This window comes from Tenrec ecaudatus, chromosome 8 (assembly GCF_050624435.1).
Source record: "Tenrec ecaudatus isolate mTenEca1 chromosome 8, mTenEca1.hap1, whole genome shotgun sequence".
NCBI classification, from domain to species: domain Eukaryota; kingdom Metazoa; phylum Chordata; class Mammalia; order Afrosoricida; family Tenrecidae; genus Tenrec; species Tenrec ecaudatus.
This window is the reverse complement of record NC_134537.1, coordinates 159720221-159737519: the sequence shown is the minus strand read 5'-3', so window position 1 is coordinate 159737519 and position 17299 is coordinate 159720221.

The following is a 17299-nucleotide window of genomic DNA, read 5'->3' as shown; positions in this document are numbered from 1 at the left end:
TTGGAATCAACCAGACGGCAGTGGGAGAGTTTGTTGAGGAAAGGATCAGCCACTGACTGTACCCTAGATCTCTGAATGAGAGGTCGCTGGAAAGGAGAGAGACTGAAGATGGCGGCTGGCTACTGCCCTCTGTAACCTCCTCCCCAAGAGTCACACGAATGTGGCTGCCCAGGCAGTCCTCAACGTCCACCCAGCCCACACTTCTGCTCCAGTAAGACCAGACCTCTTCTTTCTCTCTGACCCCACTTTCCACCTGGACTCCGCTCCTTCTACCCTCAGCAAGTCCGGCTGTGCAAAGGGCATGGCGTGCTGGAACACTACTTTAGGAAAAACCCACGAGGGGCAAGCAGAGTGTTTTTTAACACACCTTAAATTAATACTGATACAAAAAGAAATGGGAGAAAAGCATAGGGTGCTTCAAATACTCAGATGGTGAGATGGAGGGACAAAAATATCTAATAGCAGAACATATGAATGAATTCAGAAATAAACAAATAAAACCAAAAACTTCCGGCAAAGCAACACAAGATCAATGTCTACCAGAGATTAGGCATTTGGCAAGGGCATTTAAGAGGTGAGGGGATCTTAATTGGCATCCAGGTTGCCAATAAAAAGATCAAAGTGAGCGCACACTCGCCTCTGTTGGCAAATAGCAGACACATAGAGGTCTCACCTCATATACAAAAGAACTAAATGGCAAACAACAGAAAACCACAGCATGGGCTTCATGGCAGATTCTGACATAAGCCATGAAGATTCACAGAAAAGGCACATGCATGAATGTAATTCAATACAAATGGTTGGAAAGAGTTGGATCCTATCTGCTTTGTATTTTCAACATAAAAGAAAAAATTAGCATTCTGAAATGGGTTTGCCTTTGTGTGGTTCGGCAGCAGAGCAAGTTGTAAAGGAGCTGGCACAGCGAGGGAGGAAGCAGAATAAAACCAAACTGTAATCCCCAAAGCTGGAATATACACGGGAGGCAGCAAAACACGACATCAATGCTTGATGAATCAATCATGCAGCATAGAGTTCCACAAACAACGACTCAAAGCTAAATCTGACCCACACTTTTTGTATGCCTCACAAGAACTAAGAGCTAAGCATACATTTTACACTTCTTCATTGTTGAAATGAAATCAAATGGAAAATTAATATGTTGTCACATGTGAAAACTGTTTGGCATCTGTATTGCTGGATTGGACATAAGATGTATAGGACAAAAACAACTCAACTCCAATTCACTTATATATGCATTGCTACTTTTCTGTTTAATAGTTAAATCATTTTATTGGGGGCTCATACAACTATTATCACAATCCACAAGTACATCCATTGTGCCAAGCACTTTTGTATAATTTGTTTCCCTCATCGTTCTCAAAACATTTGTTTTCTACTTGAGCCCTTGGTATCAGCTCCTCATTTTTCCCCTCCCTTCCCACTCCCTCCTCCCCTATGAACCCTTGATAATTTATAAATTATTATTATTTTGTCATATCTTATGCCATCTGATGCCTCCCCTCACCCACTTCTCCACAGTCTGTCTCCCAGGCAGGAGGTTATAGGTAGATCCTTGTAATCTGTTCCCCCTTTCTACAAAGTGAAAGTTGACAGTTTGGGATAGAGATTATGTGTCCCACAGTATGGAAAACATTCACTATTTGACCCTTTACAGGGAAAAAGTACCAAATCTTGAGAAAGAGCAATAACTAGCAGAACCCACATCTCCAGAGGTAGGAGGCAAAATCATTAAAACTATGGGAAAGGGGAGGAGATCTGTTTCAGACAGAAAGTAAAAGATTCAAGATATGGGCTGCCAGCCTTTCACAATATTGAATGAATCCAGAGAACATTATGGTGGGTGAAATAAATCAATCACAAAAGGACAAATATTGTATGAGACCACTATTATAAAATGTGACAGGTAGGTTTATAAATAGAAAGAAACATTATTTGATGGTTATCAGAGATGGGAGGATTGTTGTTGTTAGGTGCCACCAAGTCGGTCCTGACCTGGGGTAGTTACACAATTTCATGTCAACTTGATAAATGACAAGGAAGGGGTGGAGTCTAGCCTGTCAATCAGGTCACAGCCTGGTGAGCCCTCCTTGTGGACAAGGCCTTTCTCATGAGAATTCTGGGACTTCTTCTCTTCCTCCCTGGAGGCAAGTCACACCCACTTTCTGCTTCACATTCCTGTTGGCAAGCCACATGGTGTCACACTGATGGCAGGCAGAGCCCTGGAGATGTGTCCACTGCAATTGGACCCACAGGACTTTCCACCCACCGGCCAGTGATCTTCCTGCATAAGGCATCATTGCAAGTGCTGGATGAATCTGAAGATGCATTTATGGACTTATGGGCTAATATTGAACTTATTGGCTTGATCTAGACTGGGTTGGGATGTTTCATTGTTGCATAATTACTTCCTGATATAAAGTTCTCTCACATATACGGGTGTCTCTGGATTTGTTTCTCTAGTCAACCTTGGCTAACACGTGACCCATAGCAAGCCTGATTCCAACAGAAGGAAGCGCTGGTTGGTTCTGTGCTCTACTTCAAACTGGTGTGTGTGTGTGTGTGTGTGTGTGTGTGTGTGTGTGTGTGTGTGTGTCCATTTTTGTAGCCATTATGGCAATCCATTTTATCAAGGGTCTTTCTCTTCTTTGCTGATGCTCTACTTTATCAAACATGATAACTTTTCCCAGGGTCTGGTCTTTCCCGATACCAGGTCCAAAGTATGTAAGACAAGCCTTGCACCTTCGCTTCTAAACACATGTTGATTCTAGTGAAGGACAGTATAATAGGTGATAAAGGGGAAGTCAGGATAATATTGACAAGGCGAAGCAAGCCAGCGAGAGGTACGCAGAGCATTCAAGACGAAATTGGCATTTGGGAAAATTGTGGAGTAGAGAGAGTAGCATTTATAGACACGAGAAGGAAAAGAACTATTGATGAAGCACATCAATGCATCAAGTCTGGAGAGGTAACTGGTATTTAACAGCCGTTATGTGATACAGAGCCCTGGCGACACTGTCAAGTACATGCTGGGCTGCTAATCACAATGTTGGCAGTTCAGACCCACCAGTCTCTCCCAAATAGAAAGATGAAGGTATAATCTCCCCTAAAATTGTACAACTTCAGAAACCCTACAGACAGTGACTGTGAGTTGGGATCTCCTCAACGGCCCTGGATTTGTGTTTGTTGCATGTGAAGTACTACACTGTCTACAATATGCAATAACAGTAAGAGCCAATAGTAATTTGGGAGTGGACACCCAGGTGGATATATATGCTAAGTAGGATACAGTGTTTTATATATGCTTCATCTATATCGTGTATATGTAGTGTGTGGGGGTGGGGTGGGGGGGTGGTGACAGAGCATAGAAGAGGCATTTTGGGATACTTCTTAAACATCACCAAATACCTCACAAGACTCAGAAACACTTCAAGGCTTGAAGGCTAAGAACTATAGTCCCAGTGGACATCTAGGTCCATTGATATTACAGCTCAGTAAGATCCTACTGTACATCCTATTGTGGAGAGAAGAATCTTGGGTCTTAATAGCTTGTAAGCATTCATCTAAGATTCCACACTTGAGTGAAAGAAACCAAAAGACTCGAGGAAGCAATCAGTGCGATTGTCTTTAAGCTCATATGAACCTGTGGTCTGAGAATAATGAGGTGATACCCAGATTTCCACTACTGACCACTTTGATCAGATACACAATAGAAAATCCCAGGTGGAATAGGGGGAAATGGAAAACAAAAATCAAATTCATAAATACGACTCGACTTACTGGCTTGATGGAGCCTAAAGGAGTCCCTGGAGCCCTGGTGGCATCACAGCTACACGTTGGGCGGCTAACCATGTCGGCAGTTTGAAACCACCAACCGCTCTGTGGGAGGGAGACGAGGCTTTCTACTCCTATAAAGAGTTAAAGTCTCAGAACTCACAGAGACAGTTCTGCCCTATATACTTGTTATGACTGTCATCATTGACTAGATGGCAGTGAGTTAATAGGTCCCCAAGACAATTGTTGGAGCACCCCCTTCTAACTTGACACTGGAGTCACTCCAGGAAGCTAACTAACTTAGATAAGCCAACCAATAAGCACCTATATAATAAACACACTGGTGTATTAAAAAGAAACAACCCATCAGGAATGTGCTCCTCAGAATTGTCAACCATTCAAGATCAAAGGACCACATTTGTCCCAAAACAAAGATCCGAAGGTGGCGAGGGCAAGAAAGCCAAGGGAAAGGTAACAGGGAATCCAGCAAGGAAGGAAGGGGGAAGAGTCCTGACACATTGTGAGGAGTTGCTACCAATGTTGTGGGATAATTTGTGTAAGAATTCTTAAAAGGAAACATGATTTGTATTGTAAACTTTTACCTAAGCACAAAAAAATCATCAACAATTTAGAAATTGAAAAATACAGATACTGGGATAACCTCAGTTATGCAAAAAAAAAAAGCTGAAAATGATATGTTTTCTGCTCAGGCAAGCAAACTGTTTACCTCAGGACTACAATCTCATCTCAGGCTTGAAGTCCTCTTCCAAGTTCACTGTTGTTGGCAGAATTTGATTGTGGGAACAAGGCCTTCAACTCCTACCAACCACTTACCATCCCCTGTTATACAGGTCTTTCCACATCATGAGAGCGGCTCTGCAAGATCATTGGATAATGCACAGTTGATCATTGAGCAACCCTGTTTTGAATTGAGCAGACCAATTTATATGCAGTACTCAAAGTCCTTGGTACTTTCAAAACCACAGTGCCAATATGTCTATTCTTCTATAGTCTTCCTTATTCAGTGTCCAACTTTCCCATGCATGTGATGCAATAGAGAATACCATGGCTGTGGTCAGGTGCACCTTTGTCCTCAAAGTCACATCCTTGATTTCCAGCAGTCTAAAAAAGGCCCGTGCAGCTTGCTTTTTAACTAATGCCATGTGTCTGTTATCTCTCAACTGCTGCTTCCATGAACATTGATTATGGATCCAAGTAAGACAAAAATCCTTGACAAACTTCAACCTTTTCTCCATTTATCATGATGTTCCCTATTGGTCCAGTTGTGATGAATTTGGTCATCCTTACACTGAGTTGTAAGTAATACATATTGATCCTCATGTGCATCAAGTCCTCACTTTCCACCAGCAAGGTTGTATCATCTGCATGCTGCAAGTGGTTAATAGCCCTTCCTCCAATCCTGACATGGCACTCTGCTTCACCTAATATGTATTCTCGGATTATTTGCTCAGCATACAGTTTGAACAAACATAGTGAGAGGAAACAACTATACAATATTCCCTTGTTCTGTCGGCACAGCTGCTCCCGGATCCATGTACAGTTCTGAATGAGCACCATGAAGTGCTCCGGAATTCCCCTTCTTCTCAAGCTGATCCATACTTTATTATGGTCCACATGGTCAAATACCTTTGTGTAGTCAATGAAGCACAAGCAAACATCTTTCTGGTTTTCTCTGCTTTGAGCCAAGATCCATCAGACATCAGCAATAATATCCTCTGTTTCACATCGTCTTCTCAATGCAGCCTGAACTTTAGGCAGTGCCCCACCAATATACTGCTGCAACCATGATTGGGTGACCTGAAGCAAATATTTTACTTGCTTGTGATATCAATGGTATCATTCTATACTTTGAACATTCTATTGGATCACCTTTCTTTGGAATGGGCACAAATATGAATTTCTTCCAATCAGTTGGCCATTTCCTGGCATAGACAAGTGAGTGCTCCCTGCGCTTTTTCAGCTTTGTGAAATATTTCAATGGGTATTTCGTCAATTCCTGGAGCTTTATTGCTGGTGAATTCATCCAGCACAGTTTGAACTTCTTCCTTCAGGACCATTGTTTCTTGCTCATATGCTACCTCCTGAAATGGTGGACTGTTGGCTAATTATGTTTGGTACAGTGACTCTGTGTATTCGTCCATTATCTATGAATAATTTCTGCATCATTCAATATTTTGTCAATCAAATCTTTCAAAATTGCAATTCAAGACTTGAATATATTCTTGAGTTCTTTCCGTTTCAGACGCTTGTCTCATATAGTTTTCGAATGCCCATAAGAACACAGCTTTCCCCCAGATCCTGGATGCGTCCTACCCCCAACTACCATGATCCGAATTCTACCTTGCAGGGCTGGATAGGGCAGAGGCTGTACACTGGTACATATGAGGGCTGGAGGCACAGGGAATCCAGGGTGGATGATACCTTCAGGGCCAAGGGTGTGAGGGGTGATGCTGGGAGAGTGGAGGGTGAGTGGGTTGGAAAGGGGGAACTGATTATAAGGATCCACATGTGACCTCTTCCCTGGGAGAGGGACAGCAGAGAAGGGGGGGAAGGGAGTCTCCGGATAGGGCAGGATATGACAAAATAACAATGTATAAATTACCAGGGGCACATGAGGGAGGGGGGAAAGGGGAGGGAGGGGAAAAAAAAAGGACCTGATGCAAGGAGCTTAAGTGGAGAGCAAATACTTTGAGAATGATTGGGGCAGGGAATGTATGGAAGTGCTTTATACAATTGATGTATGTATATGTATGGATTGTGATAAGAGTTGTATGAGTCCCTAATAAAATGTAAAAAAAGAAAAGAGGAGAAAAAAATGATTAGGGCAAAGACTGTACAGATGTGCTTTATACAACTGATGTATGTATATGTATGAACTGTGATAAGAATTGTATGAGCCCCAATAAATTGTTAAAAAATTAGATTAAATTAAAAAAAAAGAAGAATGGATGCTAACCTGTTACTTTGATCCCAAACTCTCAAAACCAAACTCAGGGTCACCAGGTCCACTCAAACTCCTAGTAATGCTATACAATAGGGGAGAACTTTGTAGACCACTGGACATCCCCTTACAGAAGAGTATCAGGAAGAAGATGAGCCAGTCAGGGTGCAATGTAGCAATGATGAAAAATACAACTTTCCCCTAGTTCCTAAGTGCTTCTTCCCCCACCTCACCCCACTATCATGATCCAATTCTACCTTGTAAGTCTGACTAGACCAGAGGATGTACACTGGTACAGATAGGAACCGAAACACAGGGAATCCAGGGCAGATGATCCCTTCAGGACCGGTGGTGTGATGGTGATATGGGGAGGGTAGAGAGAGGGTGGGTTGGAAAGGGGGAACCAATTACAAGGATCTACACGTGACCTCCTCCCTGGGGGACGGACAAAAAAGTGGGTGAAGGGAGACATCCGGGCAGGGCAAGATGTGACAAAATAGTCATTTATAAATTATCAAGGGTTCATGAGGGAGGGGGAAGCAGGGAGGGAGGGGAAAAAATGAGGACCTGATGCCAGGGGCTTAAGTGGAGAGCAAATGCTTTGAGAATGATGAGGGCAATGAATGTACAAATGTGCTTTACACAGTTGATGTGTGTATGGACTGTGATAAGAGTTGTAAGAGTCCTTACAAAAAAAACAATATGGAGAACTCTCCCCAGGGGTTTCTGAGCCTGTAACTTATTACAGGAGTAGAAAGCCCCTCTCTCTCTCCCATGGAGTGGCTGGTAGTTTTGAACTGTGAAAAAGAGGATGACCCACAAGGAGATGGATTGACCGGGGGGCCACTAACGATGGCATAAATACAGCAACGAGTATGAAGAGAGCACAGGGACAGGCAGTGTTCTGCTCTTTGGCCCAGAAGGTGGATGAGAGTGTGAGTCAACTCAAGGGCACCTAGCAGCAATATGCATGGAAGTAGACTGCCACGTGGTTCGCCAACAGAGTGGCTGCTGTGTTTGAACTGCTGACCTTTTGCTTAATCGCTCAGCACTTAATCATTGAGCCACCACAGAACCTCTTCAAAAACACAGAATTGTATTATATCCAATTTTGTACAGCATATCTTTTAAACAATCCTTCCTCAATTTGCTCTTCCAAATCAGAGAATATTTGGAGACATTGGAATCAGTCAGGCTCAGTGAATATTAGTTTTGAAGCCCAACAAAATCACCCCATGGAATCATTAACCAAGGGAGTGTAGATTGAATTTAAAGGCAATTATTTCCTCAGTGTGTATGTGGGGGAAGATGCAGGGGAGAGTTCCTGACTCTTAAATTGTTTCTTTGTATATTCTCTCACATACACACACATCACTTTTGAAATCTCTGTAGAAAAGCAATAGAGTAAGATTTATGCTGCAGAGATCATGAATAGTGAATGGAAACTTGTGATTTGGGATAACTTTACCAGTGATTGTAAAATCTAAGGACACATGGGTGCTGTCTTTCCAACCACTGCGATGGGAATAAAGTGGCACTTTGTGGACCCACGGGTTAGATGACACACAAATCAGGTCTGCTGGTGAGGAAGATGTTGATGCCGAGGATATATAGGAAGAGATTAAATACACTTACATCATGAAAGGAGGATAGAAATACATAATGCGTTATAAATTATGTGAATCTTAAATGTACAGTTAAGTTGAAATGCAGTCATTTTAATATTTAACTAACACATCTCCTTCATGTACATATCATACATTAGATAGAAAGATAGATGCAAAGACAAGGCTGTATAAATATTTACATAGGTGTGTGGGGGTATGTATGTGCGTGCATAATCTACTTCCAACATCCTAGTTAGGAATATACGTCCACGAATGGCGTACATGCTTATGCATTTGATTCCTGACTGAAAGCTTGGGGTTCAAACCCACCAAGAGTTTCCTTAGGGATTAAGTCTAGAGATAGGCTTCCAGAAGATCAAAGCATTGGAAACCTTACACATCTCTTCTCTTCTGTTTGTAAGGGATCAGAACCAACTCCATGGCAAATGATAACAGTGAGAAATATAGCGCTTTGATGATTTCCTCAGCCAATTTATATTTAACCACCAAATGGTAAATATGTCCTGAAATATGAACGAGACTGGCTGTCTCCTCTTCTGAATGAACTCCAAACATCTTATACAATGCCTGACATGTTTAGCTTCAAACTAATGTGCCCGTGCCCGTTCAAGGCATTAACTTCTTTTCTCTATCACATAAGATTATTTGTCGCCTCAGTCTCCACTGCCCTCATGGTTAGACATTCCCAAAGCAATTCTTTAGTAGCTGCTGAGGATCAGATACCATGAGGCTTGTACATTCTTATGAGAAAACTTGGTTGAAGTGTCTAATCCAGGGCACCTTGCCAGGTTGCATGGTTTCTGTGCAGTGGCTGTTCGCATGCCTAGGGCCCAGGGTTTCTGTGGGAAGGACGGAAGTGTGTGCTTTATGGCGTGTTTTGCTAATGTGAGAATCAAAGGCCTTGCAGGTGTTAATGGCGGCAGTGGTGCAGAAAGCCCAGAGTGAGGCGAAATAACTTGGTTCTGGTGTGTGTTGATTTAATTGCCTTTCTTGGCATCTGCTAACTCTTAGTTTCCTTTCACCTTTTGATAGAAAAGAACTTCATGAGCTGAAGCAAAGTTTCCTATGGATTAGGGTGTAATCCTGATTTTCCTATACCTCAGATCCCAGGGAATCAAATAGCTGAGAAGGAAAGGAAAGGGTGGGGCACCTTTTCACTCCACCGGATGCTGCAATCTCTCTCTGTTTAAGGGGTGTTGAAGAAGACAATGTGCTCCCTGGGGTTCCCCAGTTATAAAGGAGAGCCCACCTCTCCTTATTCTTACTTATTATTGTTGTCGTCTCACACGGCCTACATAAAACATAACTTGTGATTCTGTTCATAAACTTCACAAGTTAAAGGGTTTTTCTACCTGGCATTGGTGCCTGTACGAACCTAGATAGACCTTTCCAATCAACTGATTCATTTCCATACAAAAACATATTATGTCACCAACAATAGCCCTGCAGTTTTGTGTCATGCACTGCTTTCTGAGGACTTCTACTTACAAGTTTTTCTCTCTAATGCCAAATAATCCATGAAGCTACACAGTCAAGTATTACTGTTTGCGTTGGCCAATCGGAAACATGACGTCTTCAAGAAGCTAAGCAACTTCCCCAGGAAAATACACTAGACAGCTTGACTCAGCTGCTGGGTCTCAGACAGCAGAAACAGCCTTAAGAAAACTACTTCATTCTGGGTTAGTTTAGAATATTTTTCCTCCATGTTCACAGGAGTGATGAGATGTGGCACACGGAGAGGGAGGGAAAGGTGTTTTATGTCATTAAATCTCTTTTCCATAAGTTTAACACTCAACCTCTCTAAAATGCACACCATGTATAGAAGACAACAAATGCCTAACTATCAATAAAAGCATTTATGGGTAAACAGATAAATATGAGCTTCATTTTTTTAATAACACATTCCTTGTCCATCAGGAATTTTATTTGTAGATATCTCATAGGGCAGAGTGACAGTGACAGAACTGAAGAAAATATCCGAACTGAAAGATGGACCAGAGGGTTTCAGAGTGGAAGGGCTTAGATTTCAGCAAACATGGCTCAATTTGAATGGACTTCTCCCTTGACAACTTCCCTTTGTCCATTGACCTTGCAACGGCTCTGTTGCAGCCTCACACATCAGAGAGCAAGGCCTTTGGCATCCATAGCAAACTCAGTGGTGGTCGCTAGAGACTCTCTACACAGAATGGTTCATGACAAGGGGAAGCAAGCACAGCTCTTAATTCTTCCACAGGCGAATGCAAACTGAACTCATTCTCCAGAAACTTCCTCTGCACTGGGGGATCTTGCATTCCCAGCTTTCCTTCTCATATTTCCCCGCCACCCCTCTGAGTCGCATGGATGCACCAGGTACCATTCACTGGACTTTATCAAGTTTCACGTTGCTTGTGCGTTAGCACTGGCTGGTGTATAGCAAACACAGCCAGCAAGATGAAAATCACTGGGTGAAGATATTCCGAACCTAAAACCTGACAGATGAGAAGCAGAAGAGCACCGTCTTGGTGGCTATCTCCTCCCTCAACTCCAACCAGTTCCTGGCGAGCCTACCAACGAGTGGAGTTACAGAGATCTTTCTCTAATCGTTAGTCCTTAAGTTCACAGGAGAGCGTTGTTGCATGTGTTTCTGAATCGGTCACACTTGGTTCATCAGCATGTTTGGGGCAAGTAATTTATTCCTTTTTGTCTGTGGCTTAGGAAAATGGAGGCACTTAGAACAACTCCATGATTCGCCGTATCCAGACCAAATGGGCACTAAAATGATGGTGTTCAAAAACCACAAATAATTTCAAGATGATGTTCAGAAGAGCATTGAACTGAGAAGGAGGGCTTGTCCAAAGTGGGCCCCCAGGCGACTGCACAGGGCCTAGGCCTGGAACGGTGACCCAAAGATATCTGAGAGAACAAAAGCAATTGTGAAGCATTTTCAGATCGGGTTGTCTTTTTCAAATATTTTGAAATACAAAATCAAAATGAATAAAGCAGAAAACCTATCAATGCAATAGTCAAAAGCTGAGAGAAGGCTCTTCCCCAGTTGTCTCCTCATGCCCGTAGTGCTTGGTGAGCCCCGATGTGCAGCTTGAGCCAGGGAATGCAGAAGTCTATAAAGGCAGATACTTGTTTCATTTTATTTCAATATTTTGAGCACAGCAGAGGGTCTTTTTATATAGAAAGCATTTAGTAAGAAGTTACTTAACTAAATATTTTGCTTACCTGATAAACATCTAAGGGTAAAGAGAGACAAGTAATGGTAATCTCATCCAGTTTGACCATTGTCCTGGTAGAGCAGTGGTTCTCAACCTGTAGGTCGCGACCCCTTTGGGAGTTAAACGACCCTTTCAAAGTGGTCGCCAGATTCATAACAGTAGCAGCATTACAAATGTGAAATAGCAACGAAAATAATTTTACAGTTGGGGGTCAGCACAACATGAGGGGCGGTATGAAAGGGTTGCAGCATCAGGAAGCTTGAGAACCACTGTGGTAGAGGGATGGATGATAGAAAATCTAACCTTGACATTTAGTTATATTATAAGGACTATTTCAACTGCTCAGCTAGCAAAGCTTAATTTCCTGGCAACTGTTAATTTCTAGGCATAGGTGTTCCCAGATGCTGGCTTGAACACAGACATTATCAGGTGTAGTTGACATGAGCACCCATGTGTGATGGAAATAGGAGCACAAGGCAGCCGCAGCAGGAGCCCCAACCCAATGACTCATCACATTACCACTTCCAATCAGTGGCCAGGGAGACACGCTGCCACCCGGAAGATAGATAAATACTCAAAGGCCCTCATAAGCACTCTCTACCAGATGCTCTCTAATCCCCTCTTCCAACAAGTCTGTGTGAGTACCGGAAGGTGGGGACGGTGAAAGTGTTTATTATTATTTAACAGCATCAATGTTGATGTTGGTTGCTGTCAAATTGATCCTAGCTCATAGAAGCTCCAAGGTACGCAGAGGAGAACTATTTCACTGGATTTTCAAAGATGTGACCTTTCAGACTCAATCTCCAGAGCTGTCTTTGGATGTGACCCTTGGATGGATGGGTTTCAGTTGCCCACCTTTTGCGAGCAGTGGACGATTTGCTTGCTTGCACCACCCAGGGACCTTAATGAGCAGCGTCTTATGTGGAAAATATATAAACAAGCTTGGGCTTCATACTAACTCCCAGTCGGCAATGATAGCAAATTCCATAGTAGTCGCACATTTCTGAGTATCTTCTATGTGCAAACCCTGGCAAATCACTCTAGCATAAAATTAAACTTCTGAGAGGCAATGCTTTTTCCTATTATTTTAATTAAGAAGACACTTAAGCTAAGAGAAATGAAATGTTCTTCCCAACTAGACACTCAAACCTAAGTGTGCAAGTTGCAGCCAACTCTCCATTCCAGCTCAACATACTCATCTTTATAACAGAATCAAATCTATCTGCTAATTATCTGCAGGTTGTCAAAAGTCATATGTGTGTGATGGATCTAGAGCCACCTTACAAGCTGTGAAACAGTGCAATGGAAATGGATAGGATGCAATGAGCAGAGAGTGGTATGTGCGCTTGTCTGCATCTTCTCCAAGACTAGGGTCCACTGAGTTGCCTCGATATGGCTTCCTCACCATACTTCTGTAACAACACCAACAAAATGATTGTGTGGCTATGTGAGCAAGGTGGTGTGGCCCACCAAAGGGATTGGGCAGCTTATGATCATACAAAGAATTTGCAAGAATCCTGTGGCAGTGGGACCATTCGAATGAAATGTGTGGTCCTAATGAAGCATTTGGTCAGTCTTACCACCCGGCTAGGCATGATGAGAGAGCTCACTCCAAAGCAGAAGGGGAGCTTCACTACCACTTACAAGAAGATATGGATCAAAGCACACCCTTTGGACCCAAGGTCCCTGGGCTGAAAACCAACTCGATCCTAGTGCCAGAGAAAGAAAGGCCTATGGGATGAGAGACAGGCGCCAGTATGAGACGGTGACAAGTAGTGGCAGGGGAATAGCATCAACTGCAGACCTGTGCTGTGCTAGGGGATGCATCGGGCTTCTTGGCATAGAGACCAAGGTGGTTACGATGGGGTGCCAATGAACGGAGGGAGAGAGTTGAGCACTTTGGGGTAGCAGTATTATTATCAGGCAAGAGTGCCTTGAGTCACTTATTGGCAGAGCTAAAGACCTTCATCACACTTGCCCAGGCAGAGCAGAGGCCAGACTCAAGGCCAACAACTCTTCACTTGAGAGTGAGAGCAAGAGCAAGTGAGAGAGCGAGAGCGAGAGCGAGAGCGAGAGCGAGAGCGAGAGCGAGAGAGAGAGAGAGAGAGAGAGAGAGAGAGAGAGAGAGAGAGAGAGAGATTCCCTGTACTGAAGAAGAAACCCTTTGCTGACATGGTTCCTGATTCTGATCCTGAGTTATAGCCTATTGATAATGGTGCCAAATTGCAACCTGTAATTGCCCTAATCAAGCCCACACGTTTGAGTACTGTCTGTGAATTCCGTGTGGCCATTACGATGGATTCAGGAACTCAGTAGAGAACTAGAATGTGCTGTGAGAGGAACAGCTAGTGTCAGCATTGGTAAGCACGGCTTAATGGGTAAAATTGGGATAACGGAAGTATGTCTGACCTCCATCTCACGGGAATCAGCCTTGAATCAAGAGCCCTGTTGCTCTCCCTTTTATCTTGCGAAGTGAAACAAGGATGTCCAAGACCCAGCCAAGCCATTCTCAAAACCCATTGGGCAATTAGTTTCACTTTCAGTATCTGATTGGATCATCAAAAGCATGCGGAAGGAGCCCTGGTGGCATAATGGTTACATGTTCAGCTTCAAACCACTGGGTCAGCAGCTCTAAACCAGCTGCCGCTCCTCCGGAGAAAGAAGGGGCTTTCTAACCCCTTACAGAGTTACAGTCTCAAAAATTGTGACGGATAATTGAGAACATGTAAACAATCTAGACACAAAAAAAGAGTTTGCATCAATAATCCTACAACCGAAAGGTAAATATTTTTATCCTATGTTTCTATATGTGATGGTCTATGTACGTGTTACAATGAGATTACCATATAGTATATACACATTTACATTTTCAAACTTAAGACCTCTCTATTCATTCAGTATGTGCTGAGCTCCTACGATATCAAGTAAGCCTTAATTTCTGGTGGCAATAAAGGTTAACAATGAAGAGAATAGCATCTAGTCAGGCAGGTAGATATAGAAAAATAAAAAATAAATCTGGTCAAAATGGGGCAGGTGTTGGAAGAATTTGCTGAGGAAGAATGCTTGGAATCAAAGCTAACAGACAAATGGAGTTATTAGAATAAAGAGGAAACATGTTAGGAAGGAGTATAGCCATGCACAAAAACAAGAAATAGCTAATGGTGAGAGAGATACACAGAAATAAGGTGAAGGATGGCATGTAGATTTACTTAACATTACATAAAGTGCTATTTGGGGTATGTAAGGCAGGTCTCATATGTAAAACTTGTAAACGTAAAGATACAACTTACAGAAAAATAATCTTTCTGTGAGTATTGCAAGCTTTTCTAAAGAGAGGTTTGGCCCTGCTCACTATGGGGCTGAGTTATCCTTACCATTGTCCATCTGTCCCAGAGAAAACACAACCTATAAACTCAAACTGCTGCATGAAAAGATAAATACACTCTGTTCCTTGACAGACTCAGGCATGTCTCTGGCTCTTTCTGATTGTCTGTAAATCACGCTTGCTGAGTCAATTTGGATTCAGAGTGACCCTAAAGGCCAGCAAGCTGCCTCGTAGAAGTTCTCAGCTTGTGATCTCAATGATGACTTACTGAGCTTGTGATCTCAATTATTACTTCAACCACCAACCTTGCAGTGAGCAGTTGATCACTTAACCAGGGATCCTACACCCCTCTGGGCCCGTTCATATTTCAGTGTCGGGGGTGAATATCTCCTCATGGTGTGGGGCATTTTTCTATCAAGCATTCTTAGGTTTGTGCCCAGGTTGAGAAGGAGGCCCCAATTCATCACTTCCTATATGCTCTGGTAGAAAATTCAATCTTAGGCTCTCAAAGAAACATCAGGTAATATCAAACCCTTTGGTGCCAGGTACTACTGGGTCTGTGTGCTTACTATTTCTGGCCTTTACTAGCTGGGTGCTGGGCATCACTGACCATCTCCAAGTCTCCGTTTTCCTCACTGGGCAAAGCGTGAGAATGTGAAGACCAGGATGAATGCCGGCAGTCTTGCAGGTTCGGTGCTGGGAGGTGAATAAAAGGGACTTGTTGTGACTGACATGCCAGACTGGCAGTCTGCAGCCGAAGACCTCTGGGGAGGAAATGGCAGGGCCTACTCTGTGGATGGCCGTTTCCGGACAGGACCAGGTCTCACAAGAGCTGGAGTGTCAGAGGCTCCTGTTTTATGGCTGTCTTTTCCGTGGCGACAGGGTTGGTGCCACAGAATAATTGGCATTTTCATTCTGTCTGTGCACTCTGAGGTGATTGTGCATTTTATAGGAAAACTCCCAATAAAGGATTAATTAAAACTCCATAAAATATTGCTTTTTCAATCCATGTATTATTCAGCTAGGAAGCCTAAGAAATCCGTGCTGTGTTTGTTGATAATGGCATGCTTGGAATGAATTATTTTTCCTGCCTCTAAGCAATGCATTTCTTGTCATCTGCAGTGTGCCTTTGAATTATGGCATTGCTGCAGAATCCTAAATATACTCCGAACTGTCAGAAGAACAAACAAATCTGTTCTGGAAAAGGTACAGCCCGAATGCTCCATAAAAGTGAGCGTGGTGAGACTTCCTGTCACATATTTTGCACGTGTCACCAGGAGGGACTTGTCTTGGGAGAAGGGCGCAATGCTTGAAAAAGCCGAGGATCATTTAGAAAGGGGAACCACCTTGATGAGACGAGTTGACAGGGTGGCTACAACAATGGCCGAAGTACCACAGCCATTGTGAGGATGCTACTGGACCAGGCAGTGTAGTATTCTGTAGCACGTGTCACTGTGAGTCTGGCCTGACTCTATGGCACCCTACAACAACAGCAACACCCTACAACAACTGGTGATATGATAGGGGGAAGAAGAGAAAGCATCAAACTTACACTGAAGACTCAGAACAACCCTCTGTACAGCAGAAGGAAACACGGCCCAGCCCTGTGCCAGCCTCACAATTGCCCTTATGTTTGAGCCCGTTGTTGACGTCACTGTCAATTCATCTTCCTCCTTGCCTTGCCCTTTTGCTTTTCCACGGCTGGTGTCCTTTTCCAATAACTGGTCTCTCCTGATAATATATCTGTGGTAGTTACACAATCTGTTGTCAATTTGAGACTGAAGAGTGAAGGGGTGGAGTTTAGCTTGTCAATCAGTTTGCAACTTGATGACCTCATTTGGAGGCACTAAGGAGGTAACTAGCTTGCTGGAAGCAGGACACAGGCTCACTCCCTGGGAGACATGCTTGTTTAGAAGACACATGGAGCTACGCTAGAGCCTTGGAGCTGAAGGAGCAACGTGGAGAACTTTGCCAGCACTGAGATGCTTCTACTGCCACTGGATCCACAAGACTTTCCACTCACTGGCCCGTGATCTTCCTACATTTGACATCATTGCATGGGGTTCATGAGTCTCCAGAGGAATGTATATTGCACATATGGACTACTCTCAGACTTATGGACTTGATCTGAACTGGGCTGCGAGGGTTTCTCAATATTCAATTGCTCTTGTATATAAAGCTCTTTCTTATAGACATATGAGTGTTTACGAATGTGTTTCTCTAGTCTAACCAGACTAACATCATATCCAAAGTATGTGAAATGAAATCTCAACATCCTTGCCTCCAAAGAGCATTCTGGCTGTATTCTTCCAAGACAGATGTGCATGTTTTTGGAAATTCATAGTACTTTCAATATCCCTCACCACCATCAGAATTCAAATGCATAATT